Raw genomic sequence first — 17,106 nt, 5'->3', positions numbered from 1 at the left:
ATTAAGTCATATTTTTTATGTTAGTGGGTATGATCTAAGGAGAGACCAATGAATCAGGAAAAAGAGGGGATAATTGCAAGGAGCAAAGTCATGGAAGAAGTAAGAACAGATGCGGTCCAGTGCACAAATGGGGGGAGACTGACCCCAGAGAAGAACAGAGATTCTTCATCTGCAGGGAGGGCAGAGACTATGAGTAGAGATCATGCAGATGGGTTGCTGGGAGGATGAAATAGCTCTCATTCCTTTGCATTTCTTTGTATTTATTTTATCAGTGCAGCAGGAGGGAGGGGTGGTGCTGGAGGGTTGAAAAGAGAAGGAGGAGAGAGGAGGCATGAAATAGTCCTTTGAGAGGCAGGGGAGGTGAATACACCATGGGAGTGTAGAAGGTTTGCAAGGTAGAGCTCAGTGCTCTCGTGAGATTCAAAGTCGCAAGTTTAGAGTGAGACCAGTCGACAAGCACTGTTGTGTGATTTTCCTCCGTAATATTCACTTGCTTGGATACAGGTGAAGGGTACATGGCTAGCTGGGTTTAACCAGAATTAGGGTTTTGCCAGAAAAGTACAACAGAGGCAAGGAGAGGCAACATAGATGAGGGTGTTTGTAAGATAGAGATCACGGCAGTAATGTGACCATGAAGCTGGGTAAGGGATCAAAGTGTCACATGCAGGGCATGGGGACAATAAAAACTTGTTCGGGGTATCAGGTCTCTATGGGATCAAAGAATAGTTGGAATGGAGGTCTCAGTGAAAGTTAATGGGAACAAGAGGAGGCATTAGGGGCTGGGATGCCTAAAAGTGGGATTATTGGAGGTAAACATATTGGTGAGGGCGAGACTTAGGGTATGACCACGGAAGAGGGTAGAGAAGACAGCAAAAAGGTAGCATATGGTGGGGTCTAACCCCATTCATACCAAACACGCTGACGTTTTTGCAGGAGAAGGAGGAGAAGTAGTTGGGAACACCTCTCTAGAACCTGAGCTATGTGGGGCACCAGAGAAAAGAACAACCTTCCCTGTTTTCTTTATTCTTCGCCCTTGCCTATAGGCAAGGCCGTTGGGAGAAGTATCTTCAGGGGACAGCCAGGCGTCAATAGAGCAAGACAGTGAAGGGAATGCTCAGGGAAGGGTTCAAGGTTGGAGGGCCATCGGCCAGTGGCAGACTGAGTTCCAGAGGCTCCAGTGGCAAGGTTTGGGAATTGGAGACAGGCGGGAGATGGGATGCAGTCAGCAGCTACACAGAGTGGCTAGGGGATTTCAGTCTATGGGATTACGGGCAATGGGGGAGGCTAGGATTTGTGATAGGAGACACGATGGGGCATGTCCTGACATTGTCAGTAAAGGAGTGGGTGGTCAGGTAAAGCTACATACCATCTGGGGTATTTAGCGTGGCACATAAGATGACTCAACTGAAGAAAAGGATGCATGACATTAATCCATGTAGCCCTGAGGGGTCAAGTGCTGTGCCAGGCACAGGGCATATTCATTGATTAAAACTGCAAATAGTTGGGGCGCCCAGGCGGCTCCCTGCGTTGAGCGTCTGACTCGATTTTGCCTCGGGTCATGATCTCAGGGTCCTGGGATCAAGCCCCGTGTTGGGCTCCACGCTCAGTGATGAGTCAGCTTGAGATTCTCTCTCTCCCTCTGCCCCTCCCCTCTGTTTGCCCTCTTACCCTCTCTCTCTTTCAAATTAATAAATAAATCTTAAAAAAAAAAAACCCTGCATATAGTTGATGCCCTGGTGACTGGAATAGGGCAGGCCATAACCTAGTGCACTATGTACAACAGGTACCCAGAATCCTGGGGGTGTTGAAAATCTCTAAGTACCTTTGATGGCTTAGTATCTAAATAGCTTGCACCTTGTCCCTTCTGATGAAAATCATTCCTGTGTTCAAGACTGGGTTTTGAACAGGGACTGGACTGTGGTTGTGTTCTGCCTTAATTAGGAAGAGGTGGACAGGAGGCAAAGGTGGGGACCAGGAAAGTGACCTGTTTAAATCCTCCGTGCCCTACCTCAGATGCTCAGCGCAGGCCCTTCTCTGGAAACTCACAGCAGAAAAAGGAAGAGCCATGTCCTTCCTTTAGGTGGAAAGATGGCCATTCCAGCCCTGGGCCTTTGACTTTACTTCCTTTTCTCCCTGACCTGCTGCTCCTCCAGAAGAAATGATTTCCACTTATTTTGACTCCTATTTTTCTAGCCTTTCTGATTCTGTTTGCCCTCCCATTGTTTCATTGAGGCTAGGGCCACTTTTTCTTTCCCTCTCCAGAATCTCCCATGACATGCTTCCTTCCTGTCCCAATCCCTCCCCCAATACTACTAGATGTGGGAGTCCAAAACTTTTCTAAAGAGGCCTCTAAAGTTCCCACTGATGTTACGCCCCAGTGTCTAAGGTGACCTGGCCTGGTCTCTATGCAGCTGAGAAAGTGTCTCTTTGTGTTGGTTGATGAATGGCTGCCCTGTCCTGCCCCAGGACCTCAATACCTGGAGGGTAACAGGAGAAAGCCCACTCCTCTCCTTAGGCTCTGCACCTGCTGCTCTCAGCTTTCCTTGGGGGCCATGGGGTACCTGGGCAGGTAGCTTGCTGGCTAAGCCTTGGAAGATCAACACTAATGGGGCAGGTCCAGGATCCCTTCCTGCCCTCGCCTCTCTGGACAGCATGGTGCCTGCTGAGGGGCTGCCCACACCCCTCAGCTTTTCCTTCTGCATCACCCCTGCTCCATCCTCTTCCATCTCCTGTTACTTCCTGGGAGTTGAGTCTCATAATAGAACAATGAGCCTGCTAGGATGCTGTTTCCCTCCATGATTAAAGGTTTGAACTGTAGAATTTCTGGGCTGGAAAATATCTCACCTGGTTAGACAGCTTCGCCTTCGCCTATAGACAGGGCAGCGTGCAACTCCTCAGGCCAGAGTCACAGGCGCATCCTGGGGTTTCAAACGGCAAAACTCAGTTCAGTTCAACAAATGTGTACAGAGCGTTGTTTTTATTGTTGTTGTTACGTTGCTGTGCATGTTATCTCATTAAAATATTTTATTACTCACTTTGATTACTCAGATACTACATGCACATGGTACATCACAACTACTAGAAGGTAAATCATGGAAAGTGGGCTTCTCTATATACTTCTGTGCCACATCCACTTGGATCCTCTTTCCAGAAGTAATTGCTGTTACCAATGTCTTGGGTATTTTTCCAGAGATACTCCACACATACATAATTTCACTTAATCTTCATAGCAGCCTTCTGGGGGTGAGTATTGTGATTCCTGTTTGGAAGACAGGGACCATGGCTCAGAAAGGCTAAGTAAAGTGCATGCACAGTGTGTTAGTAACAGTGGCGATTCCAATTGAGGCATGTGTAAGTCCAAAACGGATACAGTTTCTGCTATAAGTCGCTCCCAATCTGCTGTGTCAGCATCCCCCCCACCCCCCAGCAGTCACTCACTCAGCAGGGTCGGCTCCAGAGCCTGGGTGTGCAGGGCCCTGTCCTAGGTGCTGAAGGCTCTTGTAGAGGCAGGGGATCACTGAGCCCCTACCCTCATGGGGCTCACCAAAGAGCTGGGGAGACTGGCAAATCCTGAAGTCTGGTAGAGAGAAGACAGGGAGTCACACACGCTGCTTGGCCACAGCATTTTTTTTAAGTGGCACTAGGCAGGCCACTCCCTTTTTTTGACTCTCAGTTTCCTCATCTGTCTGATGGAGATAACTCACAGGGCTGTTGTGAGAATCTAGGGATTACAAATGCAGAACTGCTTGGAAAGCATCCAATCCCAGCACATGAGAAGGAGTCTAGGCCAGTACTGTGGACAGCCTCCCCATGTGAGGGCCAAGGGTCACTGAATCACTGAATGACAGAGGAAACAGTGGTCCAAGCCTCTGGGAAGTGATACATTGAAGTAGGGTTGCCCTTCTATGTTCTTTGTTTTAGGGTTGTCTTTAGAAGGCACAGAGTTGGTCTGGTTGCAAAAGACAGGGACTAGAAGTAAAATGGGGATAAGGTATGGGGTTGACCTAGAATAAGACGGAGCCTCTTCTAGAACATTCGGCTGCAGGACATGGGCAAGTCTGCCCTGGGTTATACCTGTAAATGCTACTCTGGGCAGCTCTCCTAGTTCTTCCCAGGCTCATCTCCCTCTCTGCAAGGTGGCCAACGCTTGCCTTCTAATGAGCCAGTTACCAGCAGCTCAAGGGCCTTTCTACGATCTGGCTGCAACATCTGTCACCCCATCGATCGCCAGGGTTGATTCGGCTGATCTGGCTGGCTAGGCGGGTGTCCCCTTCCTCTCTCACCGCTCCATGTGCGTCCCTCCTGAAGCTGCTCACTCGGTCGAAGAGGACCACCTTCCCCGATAGAGGAGGACCGTTCTTCGGTCAAGGTTATACGAGTAGCTGCGCTCCCCTGCTAGAACCTCCAAACAAGCTCTCAAGGGCCTTTCTAAAAAGTTCCTTCTGCCCGGAACTCTTCCCTTGTCCCTCCCCATCCCATCTTCACCTAGCTATCTCTTTTTCATCTTTTAAGGTTGGACTTAGATCTCATTTCCTCAGAGAAGCCTTTCTGGATTCTCCAGAGTAGATTATGAGCCCCTGCTATTCTCTCCGCCCCCAAGCCTCTGATTAGCTCATGTCACACCAGTCGGTGCCCATCTTGTCCACCAGACTGTCTGCTCCAGGGGGGTGGGCACGAAGCCCACCTGCTCAGCACAGAGCCTGGCACTTAAGGCATGCTAAATTATTTGTTGAATGAATGGCTGAAGTTAGTCACTCCTGCCTCTGGGTTCAACCTTGCCTGTATATTGATGTAGCACCTCTTGTACAGTTGTTATTTTATTTTTACATGACTGTGTCATCTGAATCTTTTCCCTTTGTATTCCTGGTGCCTAGCCCTTGTCACAGCACAGGGATGGTCCTGATATTGCTGAATGAACGAATGAATGAATGAATGAATTCTTGGCAGGGAGCTGCTTTGAACTAGAGAGCTTTTCCTTTGCAGGGAGTTCATGAACTATATTCCCGAGTGGGCCACGGAAAGGCTCAGGAAGTGGGGAACAAGATTGGGCTGGAGCTGGTGGGACTGGAGAGAGGAGAAAGCAAAGAGCCGGAGTGCCATCTCCTCTTTGTCGTTGCTGCCATGTGGAGGGCAGGAGATGACCCCAAAGGAGGGGACTTGATTCCGGGAGGGATCCTCTCTGAGAGCTCTCAAAACCCTCTGTGACTGAGGTGGGCTTGGCTCAGGCAGACCGACCCCAGCTGCCCCCCGTCATTCTCCTTGGAGAAGGGGTGAACAGAGGCGGGGGGAGGGTGGGACTCTGAGATTTCCATCCTCTGGGCTTCTCTTTCTCAGTCTCTTCGTCCCCAAGGCACCAGCCAGAATCGGGAGGGGAGAGGGGTCAGGCCGAGCCGGGCGGCGGGGGAGGGGCGGTGCGGCAGCCGGCTGGTGTCCTCTGGTGTCTGGAGCCAAGGCCCCGAGCTCTCGGCCCCCGCGAAGCGAGGCGAGCCGGAGCTGTGCGGTGAATGCAAAGAGCCGGGCGAGCTCCCAGCCCGGCGCCGCCGACGGCGTCCTCAGCCACAGCCCAATGAGAAGAGAGCAGATAATTTATTCTCTAATCCCGGTTCGGGTGCCCGGCGCTGGCGAGTGGCGGGGACTTGGGGGGGTGGGTCTCCTCGTCCCCTCGCCCCCTCCCGCCGCCGCCCCCTCCCCGCCCCTGCGGGCTCCCGGCGCGCACACACACATTTCCTGACAATTAGCGAGCACACCTTGGCCGCGCGGCCTCTGGCGGCGCCGCAGCTTTTGTCTCCCGCCCGGCGGGGCTGCGAGGCGCGGGCGCCCGGGCGCGAAGTTGCCGCCCCGACGCGCTGCCCCGGAATGCCGGCCGCCGCTGCCGTCGGGCGGGCGCGGAGGGCGGGGTGGGGCGGGCACGCCGGCCCGGGGCTGGGGGGCTGCAAAAGAGAGGAGAAGAGAGAGAAAAGTAAGGCAGCGCTGGCCCCTCTTCCTTTGTTATAACCCTGAGTGTGTGCGGGCGTGAGCGCGCGCGGGAGTGCCTGTGTGTGCACATACGTGTGCATGCCTGCGTGTGCGCGCGCGTGTGCAAACGCGTGCCTGTGTGTGCGGGTCGGGACCGGCCGGGGGCGGCGAGGCCCGAGGACGTGAGGCGGCGGGCTGGGTCGCGCTCCTCCCGGGACTCGGGCGTGCGGGCAGGTAGCCGTCCCGCCCCCGCCCGCTTCTCAGAGGACTGAGCGCGGAGTTTGTTCACCGACGGGCCCCGTGCGGCGGGGGGGTGCGGCGCGGCGGCCTGGGCCGGGCCTGCGGGCGTGGGGGAAGGGGAGTCGCCCGCCCAAGGTCTGCCCCGACCGCAGGGGGCGCACGAGGGGGGCTCCGGGGCCCGCAGCGCGGCGCGGACGCGGCTACGCGGCCCGCTTCCACCGGCTAGGAGCTCGCTAGGGCCACTGCGAGCCCCGGGAGGGCGCAAGGCTGTGGAGGTGGCTCGCGGGGCTGTGGAGGGAGCGGGGGGCGGCGAGACGAAGTCTGTCTAAATGCCAATCCCCTGAAGTTCAGCTCATCGGTTGTCATTTCATACCTTAATGCATATTTATGCTGCGCCGAAATAGGCTTCATAATTAACTCCCGGAGTCATCCGCAGAGGTTAAAGGGACCCCGAAGATTTGTGCATTGATTGGGTACCACGGCGGTGTGTGTGTGTGCGCGCGCGTGTGTGCGTGCGCCCCGTGCGAACCCATTGAGAAGAATAATTATTTTTCTCCACTGGAAGCTACAGCAGAGAATCAGACAAGGAGGGAAGAGAGAGAGAGGTTGGAGAGGGAGAGAGAGAGAAAGAGACAAAGGAAGTGAGTGCGAGAGGAGACGGCTTAGCATCCGAACTGTGAGTACTGAGCGAAACCAAATAGGCAGAAAGTGCTGCGAGTCGGGGACCCCTCGGCCGGGTTGGGGCCGGGAGCAGCTGAGGAGGACTCGCCTCTTCGCCGGGGGGTTTTTGGCTGGACGCAGAGGGGTCCTTGAAGCAGGGGCGGACTCCGGGCTGCGGGTTCAGGCACTCACCTGAAAGCCAGCGCCGACCGGCCGCGGGTTGGGCTGCGTCAACCGCAGCCCTGGGTCCGCCACAGGGAAGCCCCCCACCCCGCCCCCATTGCCTTTGTTCCTTTTAAAGGTTTTTTTGCATCTGGTAGGATTCAGGGGGGAGTAGGAGAGGGAGCTAGAGAGAAACCCGCTTTGGGTGCCACCCCCCCTTTCCCGTACCCCGTGGTGTGGGGCGGGTTGGGGAAGGGGCTATAAATGAGGCAGGGATCAGGACTTTGTGACACCTGTGCATTTGTTAGCACTAAGAAGGGAAAAGCAGAGGTGTCCGGGGACAGGGGTCTTCAGGAAACCCCAGCTTGGGAGACCGAGAGAAGCCATTTCTAGGAGCAAAACCACCAACTCTTGGCCCGGGGTCCTCCGCCCACCTCCCTCCTCGACCCTAGGGCCCTCGCGCACGGAAGAGGGGCTGGAGCTGGAGGCCCGCCAGGGAGCTGGAGCCCTGGCCTGGGTGGGGGCGGGGGAGGCCGCTCTGGAGAGGGAAGCTGCTCCCTTTCCTGAGAAAGGGTCCATGACAGAGTGCCCCTAGGGAACGGGGCTGGCTACCAGCCCCTGGCTCTACCAGACCTGTCAGGAGAGGGCGCCTGGGTGCCCAAGGGAGAGCCCGCCCTTCCTGACCGACATTCCACAGCCTCCCTTTGAAAGCATAGTATCCTGCCCTCCTCCCCTCAACCCTCGTTAACAAATTCCTCTTCAGGTCTGATTTTACTCTCTCCTGGTGATTTTTCAATGTACCTCATCTGCCAGTCAACAACTTGGCCCGCGTTCAAGCCTTAAGAAGGGCTAACTTTAGAGGGAAATTCAGCTCTTTTGAGGTTGGGATGGGAGCCCTGGGATCACAGAGCTCTGAATTGGTTGTCCTCTAAGAGGCCCCCTTGGGGGTGGTTTTGGAGGCCTTAAAACCCTGCTTGCATCCTCCAGGAGGTCAAAGCTGAGGCTTGGGACTGGGAACAGCTTCTATCTGTCACTCAATTCCAGCTCCCCATCACCCCACTGACGCCCATCCCAATCAGGAGAAAGAGGAAGATCTCTCTTACACACCACGCACGTGTGCACACGCACAGAGGAAGAAGTGTGTATCCAGCTGGGGCCCCTCCTAAAGGCATTAAGAGGAAGGAGGAACCCTCAAATAGGGAGAAGCAAGTTCAGTGTAACCCCCAGGAGGTGGTGTGAAGACTCTAGGTGGTGGGGAAGACAGGGATCAGGATGGTAGGCCAGCTCTGATTGCAATCATATGCATATGGGCCTGTCTTCCCACTGGACTGCCTGGCTGTGCCTTATTGAGTGCTGTCTCAATGCACAGTACCTGTCCCATTGTATGTGCTCAGTGCACCTTTGCTAAGTGAGTGGCTGCCCCCCCGGACCCTCTCCCTACCCTTGATTTCTTCCTGCCTCCTCCTCTGAGAGGTACTCCTATAGGGCTTGGGAGAGCCCAGCTGTGTGATTCTTTAGACTGGGCTGCCATTGCCTGCCCTGTGTGGGTTTAGGGGGGCAGGAGGGGAGGAAAGGAGTGGAGGAAGAATCAGGCCTGGGCAGAACATCAGAATATTTTGGTATTCGTGAATTGCTCAGGTTGAAATGCATTGAGTTTGCCAATGATCCGTTATTGTATTTTTCTTTAACAGCGTAACTGCTCTGAGGGGCTGAACTGTGGCCCGGGTCCTGTGATTGGGGAGGCTGGATTCTGGTGACACAAGCACTTCCCTGGGTTCTTCTCCCTCCCACAGCCCAGTCCTGGAGCTTAGTAGAAATGCAGGGGCAGGAAGTATCCAGGCTGGAGAGACAACCCCCCTCACTCTCATCTCCCCAGCTTCTGTCTTTGCACTTCCCTTCTCCTTGGTCTCTCTCTGCCTCGATTACCTGAGACATCCCCAGGTCTCCCTTCTCTTCCCTTCCCTAAGAGCCCCGGGACCCTCCCAGGCTGGGAGCTCCCTGTTGGTCTGTGAGGGCTCAGAGCTGAGCCCTCCTGAGACAACAAGAGAAAGCCCTTGGGAAAAAGAGAATTCATGCCTGACCTCTCTGTGCTTTCTTGCTCAGTGGAGCCAGTGACTGAGAGGGAACCTGAGCTGGTCAAGCTCTGGAGTAGAGATGGAGCTAGGAGCAGTGGGAGTTCGAGCCATGGGGAAGGCTACCGAAGGGTCCAGAAATAGGGCGCTCATCCTGTTTCAGCTACAAGCACACCGCTAGTCTGGTTCAGGTCTGGAGGACCACGTATGGGAGACTGGCAGATCCATCTGGAACTAGTCTTCTCCTGGGTCAGTTCTGGGCCAGGGACTGCACCCGCTGATCCATCCTAATTAAAACTCCAAATCTAGACATCTGTTTGGGGCAGAAGCAGCAGAACCAAATCCCTGAGGCTCCTCTGAAGTTTCAGACGTGCCTCCCTTCTCACGGAGTGGAGCCGGATGCGTTCCTCATCCTCACCCACAACGTGCTGCAGCACAGGGACGCTCCTCCCAGAGAGTGGAGGCATGAGGGAGCTCCAGACACACCAAACCTGGAACATGGGAGAACCTAGATCTCTTGCCCTTGTTCCAGGTTCATCAGCCATTCGTTCATTCATTCAGCAAATGCATACCTCTATCATTCAGCCAACATCCTTAGAATAATATGATATACTTCCAGCTTAATCTCCTCCAGGTTAGTGTGGGGTGGTGAGAGCCTCCTCCTATTCAGAATCTTCTAGCAGCCTGGTTTCCTTCCTTCCCCCCCGTGGGCAAAGACGCAGGGTTGCTGGGCTCCAGGCTGCCCCAAAAGGTACATAAGTATGAAAAGCTCTGACAGGAGAAGTCAGCTCTAACAGAGACTCATTAAATCCAACGACCTTGGATTTGATCTATCTAGCCTCCTTCCAGGTGCAAGGATCCCTTCTACACTAGTAGACCATTTATTGGGCGCCTACTGTGTGCCTGGCAGTGGGTCTGAGACGTGGTTGTGCACCCTGTGTTTGACTTCCTCTGGAGTCAGGGAGTGCACTGGCTCTTTCTGGAGCAGCTCTAGGTCTTCTTCAGTCCTTTCTGGAGCTGAGCCTAGTCTGTGCCCCTCGCCCCCTCCATCTGTGGGTTCCTCTCCCCCTCCATCTGTGGCTTTCTCTCCGATGGAGGGCAGGGCGAATGGCTCGCTAGCCTCATCCTCATTCCTCTTCTTGCAAAGGAGGGCTCCCCCATCTGGCTTACCCTCAGCTTGAGCCATCTCCAACCATCTCCAACCCCGGTGACCAGACTGAGGCTGAGGTTCAGGGTGACTGTGTGCCCTTGGAGGGAATGGTGGGACCAGAGGTTCCTAAAAAAGGGAGTTGCTGCCGCCTGTTCCCCAGGGGAAGAGGCTTCGGTGTCCAGGCTAGCCCTCCATTCTCCAGTCGGTGCGGGCACAGAGGGACTACCACTGGAGAGGGAGGGCATACGGCAGGGGCCGTGGAGTATCTGCCCTCCTCCTCCTGGCAGGCAGACCCTGAGGGGAATGGCAGGAGGTCAGGGTTTGGGTAACCCTAGGAGCAACACTGCCCACCCACCTTTGTAAGCCTCCGTTTTCTCATCTACTAAATGGGAATAAGAATAATAGGGTTTGAGTTCCTGAATGGTTATTTTTTTTTTTAAGATTTTATTTTATTTATTTGAGAGAGAGAGAGAGAGAGGGAATACAAGCGGGGGTGGGGGTGGGAGAGGGAGAAGCAGGCTCCCCGCAGAGCAGGGAGCCCGATGAGGGGCTCCATCCCAGGACCCTGGGACCATGACCTGAGCCGAAGGCAGACGCTTAATGACTGAGCTACCCAGGGACCCCCGAGTTCCTGAATGGTTATAAACAGGGGCCTAGCACAGGCATGACACACAGCTTTCACTCAAATATTAGTCCCCGTCCCTTTCTCCCCTTCACTTTCTCCTCTATAATTTCTTCTTAACGTGTCCATCTGCTGTCACCTCCTTGCCCCTTTCAAGCTTTCTTCCAGCGTTTTCTGTTCTGTCTGGGCCAGTTCCTGCCCCTCCCTCTGTTTTGTCCCCCACCTCCGTTCACTGCCTCCTGGTTGCCCCGCCCCTCCCCCACCTCCTTTCCCTGGCCGGTGGCAGGGCCCAGGCTGTGCTGACAACGAGACAGGGCGGGAAGGTGGCTGCCTTGGCTTCTCATTAGAGGCCCGAGAATGTGTGGAGTCATGACGGACAATGAGAGCCAGCAGCAGGAAGAATGGGGCCTCTGTCGGAGCAAGAGAACTTTCCCCAACCCTCAGCTCAGCTGAAGGGGAGTACCTGAGGGCCAGGAAGGGGTGGGGGCCACAGGTGGTAGGCATGGAGGAGGGGAGGGGTGGGGGCCACAGGCGGTAGGCATAGGGGAGGGGAGGGGAGGAGGCCACAGGCTGTAGGCATGGAGGAGGGAAGGGGGGGCACAGGTGGTAGGTATGGGGGAGGGGAGGAGGCCACAGGCAGTAGGTATGGGGGAGGGGAGGGGGGGCACAGGCGGTAGGCATGGGGGAGCTGGCAGAGCCCCCTGGAGCCGGCCACCATGGGAACGAATTCTTCGCATCTGTTGGCATTTCTGGGGAGAGCTCAGAGCTCAAAGGTGACTGTCTCTCTCCCTGAGGACAGGGCCAGGGAGGCCATAGAGAGAATGTGCCAGGGGGCTGCCTGGGCCCCAACTCTCAGCCCTAGCAATGCTGCAGACAGTTTGGGGGTGACCGCAGAGGAGACAGGAATAGTGGGGATGGCCCCAGCTTGAGGAGGGTGAGTCCTTAGGGTCCTCACCAAGTGGTGACCTTTCATTAGAAAGCAGAGTCTCGGGATTGGAGGAAGCAGAGGAGGCCAGGGTAGCTGGTCTGCTTCCCCTTTCTCCACATCCCAACGAGGTCTGGATGGGCCATTGCCTGAGACCTGACAGATGTTCTTCTCGCCCCCCCACCCCTCCTCCCCCGTTTCTGGCCCCAGAAACACCTTGAAGAGATACGGCCCTTTCGGGAGCTTACTTGGGGCTTGTCGGGTGGGCTGGGGCAGGCAGGGCTGAGGCTTTCATGTGCTGGGGACAGGAATCTGCGGGACCGACCAGGTGAGGGTGGATGGAGGGGCCCAGATGTAGCTGGTGTGTGGATCTTCAAACTAGAAGGGCAAGTGCAGGAGCAGCGGAGGTGGAGGGACACAGGGTGGGGGCGGGAGGGAGGGGAGGAACGGGTGCGCAGAGATGGGGAGGGGCAGCAGGCAGGAGAGGGGGCCTCCAGGGAGCTGCCTCAGGTCTCCTGCCAAAAATTGAACCATAAAAAAGCTGGAGGGGAGCAGCAGGGGAAGGAAGGAGAGAAAGGAGATGGGGAGAAGGGGGAGGAACAGCCCCTCCACACCAATAGCCCGGCAGGGGGACGTGAGTAATACACGGCTGGTTCAGAGGGAGTGAGATCAAAAGCGAATAGATACAAGAGGTTTGTGCTTCACCGACCAGACAGCCAGAGGCTCAATGAGACCTTTGTTACCCAGGCCCAAGTCAGGGTTGAAGGAATACCTGACCTCCCCCGCCTGCCCAGCCCACCCCCACCCCCACTCCACTGGCCACCGGGCTGGGGGAGGGGCGGGCCAGGCCTTCTCAATGAGTCAAGTTGAGTTGGGCACCGCTCAGACCAGGCTAGTGGGCGGGAAGAGGGAGGAGGCCTGCCCTCGCTGGGCGTGGAGCTTCTGGGGGTAGGTGGGAGAGTGAGTGGCTGCCTGGAAGGCAGGAAGTGGCTCTGCGGGAATTCTGAGGGAGACTTCCAGGGCAAGGGGGCCCACCAGGTGAGCTGTCCCTGGGACCCCAGCCCCTGGCCCCAGTGTCCCTTGGGAGGGGACTGAGGGCATTCTGCTTGGAGCCCATGGGTTTTGGGATATGGGGACCCGTGGGAGAAAGAGGCAAGGGAGAACCGGAGTTTTCTGGGTTTGGGGCAAATGCCCAGAAGTTCAGGTGGGAAGTTGGAGGATGTCCAGCAGTTTGGCCTGCAGGTTGGAAAAGACGTGTGTGTGTGTGTGTGTGTGTGTGTGTGTGTGTGTGTGTGTTGCGTGTTGTGTGCATGCCCTGTGGTTGCTGGAGTGGGAAGCCCAGATAAAGGAGGTCAATCCAGCCAGGGTCCTAAAGAAAACCAGTGCCCCCTGAGGTGAGGGTTGTAGCTGAGCCCTGATAGACACGGCCTGATCTGGGCCTACGGCCTCTTACTTTCCTGTCGGGATCTGAAGCCCCTGAGGCTTCCCTAAACCTGAGGTTCCCTGAACTCCTGTCTTCCGAGGCTGATGCTTGCCCACAAATGACCCATCACTGCAGAGGGGAGGAGGAGACAGTGCTTGTGTTTAGAACACATCTTTTCCAGGGTTCTGGGACCTTGGTTCCCCTCCACTCAGCAAGTCCCCGAGTCCCCGAGTCCCCAGTGCCCGTGCCAACCACCATATCCTGCCAAAGAGAGAGAGAGGGCAGCAAGCACCCCTCTCACAGCATCACCCAGGGATGGGTCTGAAGCTAGCTGCCCTCAGCTGCCGAGGATTTCAAGCTCAGGCCCTTTCCTGCCTCCACCTGGGGCTGAAAACTAGGTCCTGCTTTCCTCTAAACCACATGAGAACGGGTATCGTTGGTAGGTACCCTGACTAGTCTAGGATGTGTGGGCCAGGCCCCAACCTTGGGGGTACTCAAGAAGCTTGTTCACTCTTCTAAAGAATAGAACCTCTGGTTCTCCCTTAGCTTCCATTCCCAGCGCCACCCCCCCCCCCCGAATCCCATACTCAGGCCCTCATCTCAGCCTTCCTTTACCCAGACCCTCCTTTGCCCTCTCTGCTTCCTGTGGCTGGACTAGGAAGGGTTAAGTTTTGTAAGGAGAGCGTCTAATATGGGGCTGGCCCTGGGCCTTGGCAGCGGTACCATTGAAAAGATCCGGCCTTACTCTCTAGGGGAGGGGGTAGTTAAGGACCCTGAGCAGGGGGCTGGAGGCTAATTAAGGGAATTAGAGGAGGTCCTTTATGGCCAGGAAGCCACCCCTCCTCATACCCTGGAGTGAGGCCCATTGTGTGGGGACTTTGTGGGGCCAGAACTGGAAACTCATTACTGGGAAGGCTTTAATGCTGGAGCCAGGGCAGGTGGTGGGGGATGGTGAGAGAATATAACCTGGGGGCCCAGTACCTCGGGGGGGGGGGGGGGGTGGCAGGGTGGGTGGGGAGGGTTGGTGGGAAGGGGACTCCCCAGGTACTCCAGCTCCCCGCATCCTTTTGAGATTCCCACCGCTGGACCCCCTCAGCTCTGCTGTGGCCTATGGCTTTTCATTCCTATGTGATTGCTGTTTCTAATTCATGTAGGGCTAAAAGCCATGGGCTACAGTGAGGGGCGTGCTCCTTCTCCTGACATCTGCACCTCCCTCCCCACAGGACCAGGCTGGGAGCCAGCTGCAAAGGGGGTACCAGGAGGGGTTTCCACTTGGGGATGGGGCATGCAGGGGATCTGGTAACGGAGGGTCTGGGGCCAGGCTGTGTGACCTTGGCCAAGTCACTTCCCCTCTCTGGGCCTGGTCCCTCACTCTGAAATGAAGAGGCTGGACTGGTGATTCCAGAGGGAGATTCCCTCTGAGGATGGAGACACATTCAGGGGGTGCCAAGGTCTGTAAGTCGGTTCCTTCCCCGTCCCTTGCCAAGTTACTGAGGACTGGCTCATGCTCAGAGGTTTGGGGGCCTGAGTCAGGGGCATGGGGCCACACAGCACTCGGGCCTTCCCTCAGTGCCCCCCAGGACAGTCCGTGCTTCTGGGTCTCACTTCTCTGTGGTCAGCTTGAAAGCCATAGCCTTCTCTGTGTAAGAGAGACCTTGGGACTTCTCAGTGGCTGAAATGGGAGAGCTCAGGCCGGCCACTTAGGGAGAGGAGGTTCCACAGAGGGAAACTAGGAAGGCAGCCTCTCACCATGGGCTGCAGGGTGGGGTCGGCGGTTCCTAGCTCCTGGTCAGCTACCTGTCCTAGCACTGGCCTCCCTCTCCCCGGGTCTGTGAATGGTACCCGTTCTCCCTATTCCCCGCTGCCTGCCACTCATCTTGCCTGACTCCCCATGCCCGTTCCCACTCTCACCTTCTTGCCCTACCCCTCAAGTCCATGCAAATCTGCCTAACTCCATCCCAGGCAGTCTGGCTGGAGCAGCAGAGGAAGCACCCTCCCCTCTCCTCCCCTTCCAGCCCCTAGTCTGTCTAAGACAGACCACGGCAGAATCAGAGAGTATTATATTTGGTATTGAGAATCAGAAGGCAAGTTACTTATAATGTCTCAGAGCCCTTAATCTCCCTGACCAACATCTATCTAGTGTCTGCTAGGTACCAGGCAAGATTCTATCCATCTTACCCGGACTCACTTAATCCTGGAAACAACCCTAAGAAAAAGGTACTATTACTATCCCTTTCTACTTTGGGAAATCTGAGGCACAAGGGAGCTAAGAAACTGGCCCACGTTCATATGGCTAGTAAGAGGCAGAGCTGGGATTTGAACCTGGGCTCTTAAACCGCATCATGCTGGATGCAGGGAAACCCAACAAGCCAGCCCATGGGGAAGCACTCTGGAAGCTGGAAATTGCTGGATGCACGTCCACAAACTGGCCCCATGGCCCCACTCTAACCACCTTTTGTCCATCCTTGGTTTTCCTTTTCCAGCAAGAGCACAGGGGGAAGAAAAAATCAAAACAATCGAAGAAGCAAAGAGAAAGCCTAAGCCAGCTGCATTTTTGCTGGGGCTGCTCCAAGCCACTTCCCGCCTTGCCCCAGCTTGGGTGGTGCAAGGAACGGGGATGAGAATTGCCAGGCTTGGTCACTCTCCATTTGGGTTCTCTTGCCCAGAGATAAGAGGTGGCTAGAACATTCCCCCACCTCCCTCCTTGTCCAGCTGCCCCCAGCTCAGAATGAGCCTCTCTGCTCAGAGGACATCCAGATTTACTCCCCTGCGCTCCCCGATCTAATTGGCAAGGCAGGCTGGAGCAGCACCCCCTTCCTGCCTCTGCGGCTGGGTCCCTAGCAGGAATCCCAATGCACAATTTGCCGGGAAGTCCCCCCGCAACCCCGGGCTGGGCCTGGATGAAGGGAACAGACGACCAGGCCAGCTTTTGCCTCTCTAAAGCTCCAGCAAGGCAAGGCCCTGAGCAGAGGTTTGCTGGGTAAATGTTGGTTGAATGAATCGTGAGCCCGGAGAACAGGGACACAGAGCGAGGTGGCTTTGCTGGGCCTGGGCCTAGGGCACCTCTGGGGTTACAAGGTTGCAGTTTCTCTCTGTTCTTTGTCTCTTGGCCACTGCCAGTGTTCCAGGCCTGGAGGAGATATGTAATTATATATTTCACATAATTGTTCAACTGAAGTGAATAGGCAAGCTGGCCTCATGCCCTTTCTCCCCGGAGGATTCACGGATCAGAGGGCTGCGTCTATCCTGGCCCCTGCCTGCAGACCGCTGAAACCTAAAAACGATCCTGAACCTCAGTCTTTGTCACAGTCCTCAGGGATACCCAGCGTACAACCTCCCTTGAGAGAGCCGGCCCATGTTGAACAACACAGAGATTCAAGTGAATCTCTCTGGTTGTGTGTATCCCATTTTTTAGCGCAAGTGGAGTTTGCTAAAACTCTGCTCCTTTCAAATGCAAAGACTATTCAAAAAAAAAAATCTCTGCCCCGTTGTTAGAAGGGGATGGCACTAAGGTTTGACCTCTGGGAGCCCTTCTGGCCCCGACAGTCAGGACCACTGTGTTCCCAGGTCTTGCTGTATGTCAGGCTGACGATGCTAGGTCATGCTTAGGTTGACCATTAAGGTGGGCCGGCCTCTGCCAAGCGGTGGGCCTCCTGGAAGGTCCTGGAGGTCAGGGCTTCAAAATATTTCAAGACTGTTCCTGGTCTGACCCTTCCAGTTCCTGGGGCCCCTGAGTCCCTCAGAACCACTGCTAAATGCCTGTTTGTCCTTGTAGTCTTGAGAGGTAGGAGGAGCCTCCCCTCTTTCTCTGTAGGTGGGCAAGCAAGAAATGAGTGGGGGCTGGCCTGGAAGCATCAGAGGCCAAGAGGACCTTGGCTCCAGAGTCCAAGGAGCTCA

The 17,106-nt window shown here is 55.7% G+C and overlaps 1 non-coding gene across 1 annotated transcript in view; it reads left to right on the top strand.

Moving 5' to 3' along the window:
- Positions 1–6,573: 6,573 nt before the first annotated feature.
- The window catches only part of LOC118555659 (uncharacterized), a 59,852-nt gene continuing 49,319 nt past the window's right edge, over positions 6,574–17,106 (top strand). Inside the window, exon 1 of the transcript XR_013449934.1 lies at positions 6,574–6,871. This is a non-coding gene — a transcript (uncharacterized LOC118555659). The remainder of the gene's footprint in view (positions 6,872–17,106) is intronic.

The sequence above is a fragment of the Halichoerus grypus genome, chromosome 7 (genome assembly GCF_964656455.1).
Source record: "Halichoerus grypus chromosome 7, mHalGry1.hap1.1, whole genome shotgun sequence".
Classification (NCBI taxonomy): domain Eukaryota; kingdom Metazoa; phylum Chordata; class Mammalia; order Carnivora; family Phocidae; genus Halichoerus; species Halichoerus grypus.
Note: the sequence above shows the minus strand (reverse complement) of the source record. Positions and strands in the feature narration are given on the sequence as shown.